The sequence below is a fragment of the Hyperoodon ampullatus genome (assembly GCF_949752795.1).
Source record: "Hyperoodon ampullatus genome assembly, chromosome: 2".
NCBI classification, from domain to species: domain Eukaryota; kingdom Metazoa; phylum Chordata; class Mammalia; order Artiodactyla; family Ziphiidae; genus Hyperoodon; species Hyperoodon ampullatus.
This window is the reverse complement of record NC_136915.1, coordinates 35,135,366-35,149,739: the sequence shown is the minus strand read 5'-3', so window position 1 is coordinate 35,149,739 and position 14,374 is coordinate 35,135,366.

The following is a 14,374-nucleotide window of genomic DNA, read 5'->3' as shown; positions in this document are numbered from 1 at the left end:
AGAAAGAAAATCAGGTCGTTCTTAGGTTTTAGGTGTTGTCAGTGAGGACATGCAGTGAAAAGCTCCTGGTGAAAAAGCTAGTGGAAAAGCAGAATGTCATGTGGATTTGGGGTGTGAGAAGAAAGCACCTCTCCATCCATCCAGGCCCATGTCTCCTACCTATTTCAGGAAGAATTCCCTGATCTCTGCTGTCAGCAGCACCCCAGCTATGGGGCACCACCTTCGCTGGGTGGCTCTTTGTCCTGCCCAGATACAGTAGAGGTAGGAAAGAGCCCCAGCTAGAGGAAAGAGCTGGGGCTTCAGAGTCAAACAGAAGGACGTGGGTTCCGTGTGGCCTGGGGAAGACACCACACCTCTTTAAGCTTTAGTTTCTTCACCTATAAAACAGAGGTTTTAAATTCTCCGCTCAAGAATAAATGAGTTTGTATGGCCCGCTCAGTGCCAAGTGCGTGGAGATGCCCAGGCACTATTAGTCTGGTCTGCTATTGCCTGAGCAGGTTTTGAAGTCAGTGACACTTCTCCCTGACTATTAAAGTGATACCTGTTCTTTATAGAATGTTTGAAAATGATACACATGTATAAAGAAGAAAAAAAATCCCCCGTTGTCCCACCACCGAGTGACAGCTACTGTTAATGCTTTGGTGCATTTCCTTTGACTGTTTTCTGTGTATAGCTACACATATACTTATAAATGATTTTTACTATATATAATTTTGGTTTCTTTGATCATGAACATTTTCCCATGTCATAATTATCTTGAGCACCTGATTATTAGTGACTGCATGATAGCCTTTTATTTGGATCTACCATAATCTACTTGGCCATTTCCCCAGTGGCCATTTAAGATGTTCCATATTTTTTGCCGTTCTCAATTCTAATTAATAACAACATCAATGGTTAATGTTGCAGTGAACATCCCTCTACATATTCTTTAGGCCAATCTCTGATTATTTCATTGGGATAAATTCTGAGGAGTATATTACTGGGTCACAGAGAAGATAAGGCTCTTGATATTTGTAGCCAAACAAAAAGGTTGTATCAGTTCACACCCCTGAGCTGGGTTTTGAAGGATGAGCCATTTCTGAGGTTACATTTCCTCCTCTGTAAAATGTAGACAGTAGTATGAACTTGACAGCATTTTCTTTGGTGTTGAATGGTTTGTGTACACAAATAGTGAAGTACCTGGCCTAGTGCCTGGTGCCCTTCTCCCTTTATCTTCTCTAATGCTCCGCCTAATTGTTGTATGAGATAAACCACACTGTAATTACATGTTACTTAAAAGCCTAGGACACCTCACACCCCTGCACACATACTGAAAACCCTGAGTAAATGCTGCTACCCATCTAAGGCCATGTACTCTGTTTAGAATCTCCCATTTCCTCAAGTCCCTAAATTCCTCATTCAGTCTTTCCCAGGGGCAGTGCACCCTCACCTCTGTGATGGTGACCCATGGGGAAGCCACTGTGCAAAAGAGAAATAAGCCTTTTACAAAATGTCTATTAATGAATGATAAAATATGCAGATGGCTCACAGGCTCTGGAAAAGAAAGGAGGCAGCCTCATTTGTGGGAGAGAAGGCCTCAAGTAAGTCCTATACCAGAATGAGGGGGTAACAGTGGCATAGCCCAGCAGGGTGGCCGTGTCCAGTTGTACAGGTTGTGCACTGCACAACAGGGGTGAATCATTCACATTACAGTCCATCACTCTTTCAGGGCTGCAGGGAGGTGGAGGTGCTGTGGGACCAAGGGGTCTCTGGAGGTCATGTCAAAAGTAGTGAGACTTAAATGAGTTATTATTACATGTCAAGCATTAAAACAGGGCCCAGAATCTGGTGATCACCAATACATGTTAACTCTGATTCTTATTCATGTGAGTTAATGTTTCTCATGTTCATGGGAAGCACTAGCTTTTCACAAACAGCATAAACCAGACACAAAAGATCTTTTCTAGTTGCTTAGGTATTAGAGGGTTTTTTAGTGGGGGTTGGGGGTTATTGAGGTTGTCGATTGGCAGGTGGGTTGTATGGATCTCAAGGAAAAATGTCAGGACTAAGGTCTAGGCCACTTAAAACATTAGCTGTGTGAGCCTGTCCTCAGTTGAAAAGGGAGTATTACCTTTCCTACTATACCAGGCTATGATTAAGTTACAAAATGATAGATAGTAGTTTCGATAAAGCAAGAAATGATTAGTGAAAAGTAATAGAAATTTCTATTAGAGGTAGTTAGGAAATGGGTGATGATCATCACCAGTGTTACGGAGCCTTCTGAGATGGAGAGAGTGTTGCACTCAGAATTCGAAGCTCTGGGGTGGATTCTTGGTGTTTCCTTGGGCTAGTTTCTTACTTCCTGTGTGTCTTCATTTCCTCACCTATGAAATGGGGATCATGATACTCAAATACTCGCCCTACTGACACCTGATGTGAGGATAAAGCTGGAGTGGTGTAAACGTGCCCTGAACACTGAAAACTGCTGTACAATGGTGGTTTTTCACTAGAGATTAAATCTGTCACTAGAGCTCACAAACCAGCTTCTTTGCTTCTGCTGCCTACTTTGAAATAGCAAGTAACCAGACTTTTATGTGCCAAGAAAGAAATAAATGGATTTTTAAAATATTTGGTTTCAGGGCTTTTGAATAAGTGACAGGAGTATGCATGCTGGTGTCCTAGCGCCCTCTTGGAATGACCAGGACCTAGAAAGGAGCTGTGTGTGTACTTCCCCAAGAAGGGAAGACAAAAGCCGCTGTCTCCCCGCCCACCTACATACTCCGCGCTAATTGGGCTTCTTTGTTGCCCTCCTCAAAGGCTGGGAAGGAATGTGCAGCCCAAGCAGAATTCCTCTTCTCTCCGTACCCTCGAGGTCACCACTCTGGGGTGGCCTGTGCCTAAGGAGAGTGTAGAATGAAGTAGAGGACAGAGCCAGGAGCAAACAGCCACCAGCTGCAACAAGTCCAGGACTCCACCTCCTTTCCCCAACTGCAAGTTACCAGGAGATCCACGGGAGGCAGGAAGGTGGAGCTTGGGCCTTGGGGCCAGGCATCCTGGGTTCCGATCTGTCACTTACTGAGTGACCTTGGTCACATTACTCTAATTAAGACTGGTCCCCTTTTCTTCATCTGTGAGATGTGATACCTGCATCTTTGCGTCCTTGTGAGGAGATTTAAGCAGTTGATGCAAAGTCTTGGTCAGCTCAAGCTTCCTTAACAAAATACCACAGACTGGGTGGCTTATGCAACAGACATTTGTTTTCTCACAGTTCTGGAGGCTGGAAGTCCAAGATTGGGGTGCTGGCATGGTTGAATTCTGGTGAGAGTTCCCTTCCTGGCTTGCCTCACATGATGGAGAGAGAGAGAAAGATTTTTTTCACTTCCTTTTCTAAGAAAGCCACCAGCCCTATTGGACTAGGGCCCCACCCTTCTGACCTCATTTAACCTTAGTTACCTCCTAAAGACCCTATCTCCAGATACAGTCCCATGGTGGGTTAGTGTTTTAACACATGAATTTGGGGGGTCTCAAATCAGTCCTTAGCATTGGGGAAAGTGGAACTGGACAAACAAAAGGAAGTGAAAACTGCAAAGAATAGAACATGAATGTTTGAACTAGGCACAAGTCTCAACTGCATTCTACAAACATTAGCAGACCTTTTCCAGATTCAGAGCCGTGTAGACCAAATGGTAGGAAGATGTTTGAGTTGATGGAGAGCTTGCTTTTCCACATAAAGCAGTTTTGTGTGATGAAAGGTAAGTGTAGGAAATTTTGAGAAACCACACTGATACCCCCAAATCTGGGGACTCCAGTGGTGTAGCTGGACTGGGAAAAATGCAGAGCAGCCTTCTTGGAGACCCTCTTCCAGGTAATACTAGTATCCTAAGGCCTAGGCCAAGTGAACCTCTAACCACACCATTGTTTTCTTTGTCCCCATGCAAAGAATGGGAAATAATCTCTAAGGAATTAACAAGGAATACAAGCAGAAGAGGACAGCGGTAGTTCTATCTGGCTGTCAACAGTTCCTCTCGGCCCTCTGTGTACCCGCTGGTCCTCCCATCCAGAAGCAGGTCCCATGAATCTGGGCTGGCCTTGTGACTTGCTTTGCCCAATAGGATGCGGTGGCAGTGAGGCCTGGCAGCTTCCACTTTTGTTCTCTCAGAACCCACCGCAAGCTGAAGAAATCCAGGCTCTCTTGCTGGAGAGAAGGGCCCTGGAGGATAAGAGACCCTATGGAGAGAGAGAGGCCCCACAGAGGAGAACCTAGGGGCCCACAATTTGTGGAAAGGGCTTACCAACAGGGAATTAGAAGCATAATTCCATTCACCAAGTATGTATTGAGCCCTAAGTTTGTATCCAGGCACTGTGTGAGGGATGGGGGGTACCAAGAAAAACAATTTGGAACCAGAGCCTGTCCTCATGAAGTTCATAATTAATGGGGAAGGTTGATAGTAAACACGATTATAATACCCACTGAGTGTTATTATGGGAAATGGACAGGATGCTCTGGGAGTACATTGTGGGGGAGGGATTGGGGGCAATGGCCAAGTTTCCAGGTCAGGGAGCATTTCCTCCCTACTCCGCCCCCCGAGAACACCCCTTCTTTCCATTTGCAGTGCATCTTTGTTCCTACCCCAGCCCCAAACAACCACTAACCTACTTTCTGCCTCTATAAATTTGCCTTTTTTTGGATATTTCATTTAAATGGGCCCATACAGGCGTGCTCTCCGGTCTGGCTTCTTTTACTTAACATAATACATTTGGGTCATTTTCATTCTTAAAGGACATTTTCACTTGATACAGAGTTCTGAGTTTAATTTTTTTTCTTTCAGCATTTTAAGGATGTTGTTCCGTTATCCTCGGCTGCCATTTCATTTTTTTCTAATGAACAGTTACCTGAAATTTGAAATTTGATCCTCTGTATGAGATGTGTCATTTTTCTCTGGCTGTCTTAAAGATTTTCTATCTTTGGTTTTCAGCAGCTGTTTTGTCATGTAACTAGGCATAATTTTCTTTGTATTTTACCTGCTTGAAGTTCACTGAGATTCCTAAATCTATAATTTATATCTTTTACATAATTTAGGAAAATTTCAGCCAATATTTTTTCAGATTTTTTTCTACCCTTATTCTCTCATGTCTGTTCTTCCTGGACTCCAAATACATACATGTAAATCTTTTCATATTGTCCCTCTAGCTCCTGAGGCTCTATTCCTTTTTTGGGTTTTTTTTTTGACATTTCTTTTATTTAAAAAAATTTTAAAAAAAATTTTAGCTGACCATGTGTGGACTTTTTTAGCTGATATAATTGACATATATATTTGTTTTATGTATACAACATAGTGACTTGATGTATGTATACATTGTGAAATAATTATCACAATAAGTTTAGTTAACAGTTAGTTACAATTTTTTCCTTGTGATGAGAACTTTTAAGAACTACTCTCTTTGCAACTTCCAAATAGACAATAGAGTATTGTTAACTGCAGTCACCATGCTGTACATTACGTTCCCAGGATTTCCTCATCTTATAATTGGAAGTGTGTACTTTTTTGACCACCTCCACCACCCCCCAACCTATGGAAACCAATCTGTTCTATCTATGAGTTTGGTTTTGTTTTTTAGTTTTTAGGTTTTTTATATTCCACATATAAGTGATGTCATACAATATTTGTCTTTCTCCATCTGACTTATTTCACTTAGCATAGTGCCCTCAAGTTCCATCCATGTTGTTGTGAATGGCAGGATTTCCTTCTTTTTTATGACTGAATAATATTCCATTGTATATATATATACCACATTTTCTTTATCCATTCATTCTTCAGTGGACATGTAGGTTGCTTCCATGTCCTGGCTATTGTAAATAATGCTGCAATGAACATGGGATACAGATATCTTTTTAAGACAGTGATTTCATTTCCTTTGGATAAATACTCAGAAGTGAAATTGCTGGATCATATGGTAGTTCTATTTTTAATTTTTTGAGGAACCTCCATACTGTTTTCAATTGTGGCTGCACCAATTTACATCCCCACCAACAGTGCAGAAGGGTTCTATTGTCTCCACATTTTCACCAACACTTGTTATTTCTTGACTTCTTGATAATAGCCATTCTGACAGGTACGAGGTGATATCTCACTGGGGTTTGATTTGTATTTCCCTGATGACTAGTTATGTTGCACACCTTTTCATGCACCTGTTGGCCACCTGTGTGTCTTTTTTTATAGAAATGTCTATTCAGATCCTCTACTTATTTTTTAATCAAATTGTTTGTGTTTTTGCTGTTGAGTTGTATGAGTTCTTTATGTAATTTAGATATTAACCCTTTATCAGGTATATGACTTGCAACTATTTTCTCCTGTTTACTAGGTTGCCTTCTCATTTTGCTGATGATTTTCTTTGCTCTACAGAAAGCTTTTTAGTTTCATGTAGTCCCACATGTTTGGCTTTACTTTTGTTGCCTTTGCTTTTGGTATCAAATCAAAGAAGTCATGGCCAAGACTGATGTCAAGGAACTTACCCACTATGTTTTCTTGGAGTTCTATGGTTTCAGGTCTTATGTTCAAGTCTTTAATCCATTCTGACTTGATTTTTGTGTACAGTGTAAGAGAGTAGTCCAGTTGCATTATTTTGCATGTGGCTGTCCAGTTTTCCCATCACCATTTATTGAAGACACTATCCTTTCCTCCAGTGTATATTCTTGGCTCCTGAGTTGCAAATTAATTGACCATATGTACATGGGTTTATTTCTGGACTCCCTAATCTGTTGCATTGATCTTTGTGTCTGTTTTTATGCCAATACCATACTGTTTTGCTTATTACAGCTTTGTAATATAGTTTGAAATCAGGTAGTGTGATGCCTCCAGCTTTATTCTTTTTTCTCGAGACTGCAGTGGCTATTCAAAGTCTTCTGTGATTCCCTACAAATATTAGGATTATTTTTTCTATTTCTGTGAAAAATGCCATTAGAATTTTGATAGGGAATGCATTGAATCTGTAGATTGCTTTAGGTAGTATGGATGATATTAATTCTTCCATTCCATGGGCATGACTATCTTTCCATTTCTTTGTGGCTTCATTCTCTTTCATTGGTGTCTTACAGTGTTCAGTGTACAGATATTTCACCTCCTTGGTCAAATTGATTCCTAGATATTTTATTAATTTTGATGCAATTGTAAATAGATTGTTTTCTTTCTTTTTTTTTTTTTTTTTGTGGTACGCAGGCCTCTCACTGCTGTGGCCCCTCCCGTTGTGGAGCACAGGCTCCGGACGCACAGGCTCAGTGGCCATGGCTCATGGGCCCAGCCGCTCCGTGGCATGTGGGATCCTCCCGGACCAGGGCACGAACCCATGTCCCCTGCATTGGCAGGCGGACTCTCAACCACTGTGCCACCAGGGAAGCCCAGATTGTTTTCTTAATTTCTCTTACTGATAGTTTGGTATTAGTGTATAGAAGCACAACTGACTTTTTTTTTTAATGTCTTTATTGGAGTATAATTGCTTTACAATGGTGTGTTAGTTTCTGCTTTATGACAAAGTGAATGAGCTATACATATATATATATCCCATATCACCTCCCTCTTGCATCTCCCTCCCACCCTCCCTATCCCACCCCCTCTAGGTGGTCACAAAGCACTGGGCTGATCTCCCTGTGCTATGCAGCTGCTTCCCACTAGCTATCTATTTTACATTTGGTAGTGTATAGATGTCCATGCCACTCTCTCACTTCGTCCCAGCTTACCCTTCCCCCTCCCCGTGTCCTCAAGTCCATTCTCTAGTAGGTCTGTGTCTTTATTCCCGTCTTGCCCCTAGGTTCTTCATGACCATTTTTTTCTTTCTTTTTTTTTTAGATTCCATATATATGTGTTAGCATACGGTATTTGTTTTTCTCTTTCTGACTTACTTCACTCTGTATGACAGACTCTAGGTCATCCACCTCACTACAAATAACTCAATTTCATTTCTTTTCGTTTCGTTTCTTTTCGCTGCATCTAATCTTAATCAACCTGCTTCTATGTTCATCAGAGATATTGGCCTGTAGTTTTCTTTCTTTGTGACATCTTTGTCTGGTTTTGGTATCAGGGTGATGGTGGCCTCGTAGAATGAGTTTGGGAGTGTTCCTCCCCCTGCTATATTTTGGAAGAGTTTAAGAAGGATAGGTGTTAGCTCTTCTCTAAATGTTTGATAGAATTCACCTGTGAAACCATGTGGTCCTGGGCTTTTGTTTGTTGGAAGATTTTTAATCACAGTCTCAATTTCAGTGCTTGTTATTGGTCGGTTTATATTTTCTATTTCTTCCTGGTTCAGTCTCAGAAGGCTTTGCTTTTCTAAGAATTTGTCCATTTCTTCCAGGTTGTCCATTTTATTGGCATAGAGTTGCTTGTAGTAATCTCTTATGATCCTTTGTATTTCTGCAGTGTCAGTTGTTACTTCTCCTTTTTCGTTTCTAATTCTATTGATTTGAGCCTTCTCCCTTTTTTTCTTGATGAGTCTGGCTAATGGTTTATCAATTTTGTTTATTTTCTCAAAGAACCAGCTTTTAGTTTTATTGATCTTTGCTATTGTTTCCTTCATTTCTTTTTCATTTATTTCTGATCTGATCTTTATGATTTCTTTCCTTCTGCTAACTTTGGGGTTTTTGTGTTCTTCTTTCTCTAATTGCTTTAGGTGTAAGGTTAGGCCGTTTATTTGAGATGTTTCTTGTTTCTTGAGGTAGGATTGTATTGCTATAAACTTCCCTCTTAGAACTGCTTTTGCTGCATCCCATAGGTTTTGGGTTTTCGTGTTTTCACTGTCATTTGTTTCTAGGTATTTTTTGATTTCCTCTTTGATTTCTTCAGTGATCTCTTGGTTATTAAGTAGTTTATTGTTTATCCTCCATGTGTTTGTATTTTTTACAGATTTTTTGCTGTAATTGATATCTAGTCTCATAGTGTTGTGGTCAGAAAAGATACTTGATACAATTTTAATTTTCTTAAATTTATCAAGGCTTGATTTGTGACTCAAGATATGATCTATCCTGGAGAATGTTCCATAAGCCCTTGAGAAGAAAGTGTATTCTGTTGTTTTTGGATGGAATGTCCTATAAATATCAGTTAAGTCCATCTTGTTTAATGTGTCATTTAAAGCATGTGTTCCTTTCTTTATTTTCATTTTGGATGATCTGTCCATTGGTGAGTGTGGGGTGTTATAGTCCCCTACTATGATTGTGTTACTGTCAATTTCCCCTTTTATGGCTGTTAACATTTGCCTTATATATTGAGGTGTTCCTGTGTTGGGTGCATAAATATTTACAATTGTTATATCTTCTTCTTGGATTGATCCCTTGATCACATGTAGTGTCCTTCTCTGTCTCTTGTAATAGTCTTTATTTTAAAGTCTATTTTGTCTGATATGAGAATTGCTACTCTGGCTTTCTTTTGATTTCCATTTGCATGAAATATCCTTTTCCATCCCCTCACTTTCAGTCTGAATGTGTCCCTAGGTCTGAAGTAGGTCTCTTGTAGACAGCATATATATGGGTCTTGTTCTTGTATCCATTCATCCAGTCTATGTCTTTTGGTTGGAGCATTTAATCCATTTACATTTAAGATAATTATCAATATGTATGTTCCTATTACCATTTTATTAATTGTGTGGGTTTGTTTTTGTAGGTCCTTTCTTTCTCTGGAGTTTCCTGTCTATAGAAGTTCCTTTAGCATTTGTTGTAAAGCTGGTTTGGTGGTGCTGAATTCTCTTAGCTTTTGCTTGTGTGTAAAGGTTTTAATTCCCCTGTGGCATCTGACTGAGATCCTTGCTGGGTAGAGTAATCTTGGTTGTAGGTTTTTCCCTTTCATCACTTAAATATGTCCTGCCATTTCCTTCTGGCTTGCAGAGTTTCTGCTGAAAGATCAGCTATTAACTTTATGGGGATTCCCTTGTACGTTATTTGTTGTTTTTCCCTTGCTGCTTTTAATATTTTTCCTTTGTATTTAATTTTTGATAGTTTGAGTAATATGTGTCTTGGTGTGTTTCTCCTTGGATTTATCCTGTATGGGACTCTCTGTGCTTCCTGGACTTGACTATTTCCTTTCCCATATTAGGGAAGTTTTCAACTATAATCTCTTCAAATATTTTCTCAGTCCCTTTCTTTTTCTCTTCTTCTTCTGGGACCCCTATAATTCGAATGTTGCTGCATTTAATGTTGTCCCAGAAGTCTCTAAAACTGTCCTGAATTCTTTTCATTCTTTTTTCTTTATTTTGCTCTGCAGTAGTTATTTCCACTATTTTTTTTTTTTTTGTTATGCGGGCCTCTCACTGCTGTGGCCTCTCCCCTTGCGGAGCACAGGCTCCGGACACACAGGCTCAGCGACCATGGCTCATGGGCCCAGCCGCTCCGCGGCATGTGGGATCCTCCCAGACCGGGGCACGAACCCGTGTCCCCCGCATCAGCAGGCGGACTCTCAACCACTGCGCCACCAGGGAAGCCCTATTTCCACTATTTTATCTTCCAGGTCACTTATCCATTCTTCTGCCTCAGTTATTTTGTTATTGATTCCTTCTAGAGAATTTTTAATTTCGTTTATTGTTTTGTTCTTCATTGTTTTCTCTTTAGTTCTTCTAGGTCCTTGTTAAATGTTTCTTGTATTTTCTCCATTCTATTTCCAAGATTTTGGATTATCTTTACTCTCATTACTCTGAATTCTTTTTCAGGTAGACTGCCTATTTCCTCTTCATTTGTTTGGGCTGGTGGGTTTTTACCTTGCTCTTTCATCTGCTGTGTGTTTCTGTGTCTTCTCATTTTGCTTAACTTACTGTGTTTGGGGTGTCCTTTTCACAGGCTGCAAGTTCATAGTTACTGTTGTTTTTGGTGTCTGCCCCCAGTGGCTAAGGTTGATTCAGTGGGTTGTGTAGGCTTCCTGGTGGAGGAGACTAGTGCCTGTGTTCTGGTGGATGAAGCTGGTTCTTGTCTTTCTGTTGGGCAGGACCATGTCCAGTGGTGTGTTTTGAGGTTTCTGTGACCTTATTATGATTTTAGACAGCCTCTCTGCTAAGCAGTGGGTTTGTGTTCCTGTCTTGCAAGTTGTTTAGCATGGGGTGTCCAGCACTGTAGCTTGCTGGTCGTTGAGTGGAGCTGGGTCTTAGCACTGAGATGGAGTGCTCTGGGAGAGCTTTCACCATTTGGTATTACGTGGAGCAGGGAGGTCTCTAGTGGACCGATGTCCTGAACTCGGCTCTCCCACCTTAGAGGCATAGGCCTGACACCTGGCTGGAGCACCAAGACCCTGTCGGCCACATGGCTCAGAAGAAAATGGAGAAAAAAGGAAAGAAAGAAAGGAAGAAAGGAAGAAAGAAAGAGAGAGAAATAAATAAAGAAAATAAGGTTATTAAAATAAAAAATAATTATTAAAAATAAAAAAATTAAAAAGTAATTAGAAAAAAGAAGAAAGAAAGAAAGAAGAGAGCAACCAAACCAAAAAAATAAATCCACCAATGATAGCAAGCACTAAAAACTATACTAAAAAAAAGGAAAAAAAAAGGAAAGACAGAACCCTAGGACAAATGTTAAAAGCAAAGCTTTACAGACAAAATCACACAAAGAAGCATACACCTACACACTCACAAAAAGAGAAGAAGGAAGAAAGTATATATACCTATATATTTTTAAAAAAGGAAGAAGAGAGCAACCAAATCAATAAACTAATCTACCAATGATAATAAACTCTAAACACTAAACTAAGATAAACATTAATCTGGAAACAAATTAGATTCAGAAAGCGAACCCCAAGTCTACAGTTGCTCCCAAAGTCCACCGCCTCAGTTTGGGATGATTTGTTGTCTATTCAGGTATTCCACAGATGCAGGGTACATCAAGTTGATTGTGGAGATTTAATCCACTGCTCCTGAGGGTGCTGGGAGAGATTTCCATTTCTCTTCTTTGTTTGCTCAGCTTATGGGGTGTATGTAGCTTTGGATTTGGCCCCGCCTCTGCGTGTAGATCACTTGAGGGCGTCTGTTCTTTGCTCAGAGAGGACGGGGTTAAAATAGCAGCTGATTCGGGGGCTCTGGCTCACTCAGGCTGGGATGAGGGAGGGGTATGGAGTGCGGGGTGAGCCTGCAGCGGCAGAGGCCAGCATGACCTTACACCAGCCTGAGGTGCGCCGTGTGTTCTCCCAGGGAAGTTGTCCCTGGATCACGGGACCCTGGCAGTGGCGGGCTGCATAGGCTCCCGGGAGGGGAGGTGTGGATAGTGACCTGTGCTTGCTCACAGGCTTCTTGGTGGCTGCAGCAGCAGCCTTAGCATTTCATGCCCATCTCTGGGGTCCGTGCTGATAGCCGCGGCTCGCGCCCTTCTCTGGAGTTCGTTTAGGCAGTGCTCTGAATCCCCTCTCCTCGCGCACCCCGAAACAATGGTCTCTTGCCTCTCAGGCAGGTCCAGACCTTTTCCCGGACTCCCTCACGGCTAGCTGTGACGCACTAGCCCCCTTCAGGCTGTGTTCACTCAGCCAACCCCAGTCCTCTCCCTGGGGTCTGACCTCCGAAGCCCAAGCCTCAGCTCCCAGCCCCGCCCGCCCCGGCAGGTGAGCAGACAAACCTCTCAGGCAGGTGAGTGCTGGCCGGCAGCGATCCTCTGTCTGGGAATCTCTCCACTTTGCCCTCCGCACCCCTGTTGCTGTGCTCTCCTCCGCGGCTCCGAAGCTTCGCCCCCTGCCCACCCCCTGTCTCCGCCCGTGAAGGGGCTTCCTAGTGTATGGAAACTTTTCCTCCTTCACAGCTCCCTCCCAGAGGTGCAGGTCCCATCCCTATTCTTTTTGTCTCTGTTTTTTCTTTTTTCTTTTGCCCTACCCAGGTACGTGGGAGTTTCTTGCCTTTTGGGAAGTCTGAGGTCTTCTGCCAGTGTTCAGTAAGTGTTCTGTAGGAGTTGTTCCACATGTAGATGTATTTCTGATGTATTTGTGGGGAGGAAGGTGATCTCCATGTCTTATTCCTCCGGCCATCTTGAAGGTCTCCTCACAACTGCCTTTTGTATATTGATTTTGTATCCTGCAACTTCACTGAATTCATTTATTAGTTCACTCTGTTCATTTTTTAAAAATCTCTTTTCTCTTTGTTCTTGAGATTTGGATATTTTCTAGTGATCTATGAATTCAGTCTCTCTTCTGTCATCTCCATTATGTTGTCAAGCTCATACAGTGAATTTTTATTGCAGATATTGTGTTTTACAGTTCTAAAATTTTCTTTTGGTCCTTATGTTATAGTTCATGTTTCTCAGATGATGTTTCCTATCTTCTTCGTTGTGATTGCATTTTCTTTTACATTATCAAATGTAGTTATAATAGCTGCTTTAAAATTCTTGTCTTCTGGTTCCAGCATCTGGATTATTTTGATGTTGTTCTTGTTGATTGTCTTTTTTCTTGAAAATGGATAATACTTTCCTGTTTTCATAAATCAGGTAATTTTGAACAAGTAACAAGAATCCTGGACATTGTTAATGTTTTACAGACTTGGCCCTTCTATATTCTTCCAAAAAGTGTGTTGATTTTATTTGGTTGTTGGTTGATTTTAGCAGGCAATTACCTTGGTTGGATCCAAGCTGAAAACGTAATCTCTTGGGTTGCAGTTTAAATATCCATCTATTTCTTTTTCCTTAGCAAGTCTTCCTGGAGTCTGATCTGTGCATGCATGGTTCGTAGATCCAGAGATTGGGGTAGAAATTTTACAAAAAATTTGGGGCTGCATTTCTGGATCTCTCTTTTCTGGGATTTCCCCCCTTCATTTCGTGTTTTTTGCTACTACTGGCATTTTAACCACTCCAAGGTGGTACGACCTGCCATTAGTCTAAAAGGTACAAAAATGGGAAACTCACCCCATTCAGCTCCCTTTTTCCAAGTGTCAGTGCCCCTCCAGAACTGCCGACTTAAGTTTTCACTGTCCAATCCCTTTGAGTCATTGTTTGTTGTTGTTGTTTTGAATATGTAATTGTTATGTGAAGGAAGGTCAATCCAATAGGAACTTACTCAGAAGCTCAGTCAGAGCTTTGGCATCTGGGTATAGTTATTGATTTTAAAAATCAGTAGATCAGTTAAGCATTTGGTAGACACAGAAGAAAAATGTATTAGTAAATACATTAGTAAACTAGAGGAAATTATCAAATTATCAAAATTATAGCACAGAGAGATGAAAGTACAAAAAATATGAAAGAAAGGAGAAAGTCCAGAATATGTCCAGAATAATTCCAAAAGGAAATATTTGAAAGAATGGAGAAGAAGCAATAAACAAATAAATAATGGCTGAGAACTTTTAGTATATGAAGACATTAGTCTGTAGATAAAGGAATCACAATGATTCCCCAAGCAGGATAAATGAAACTAAAACTAAACTATGCATATTGTGGTGAAACTGCAGAATACCAAAGACA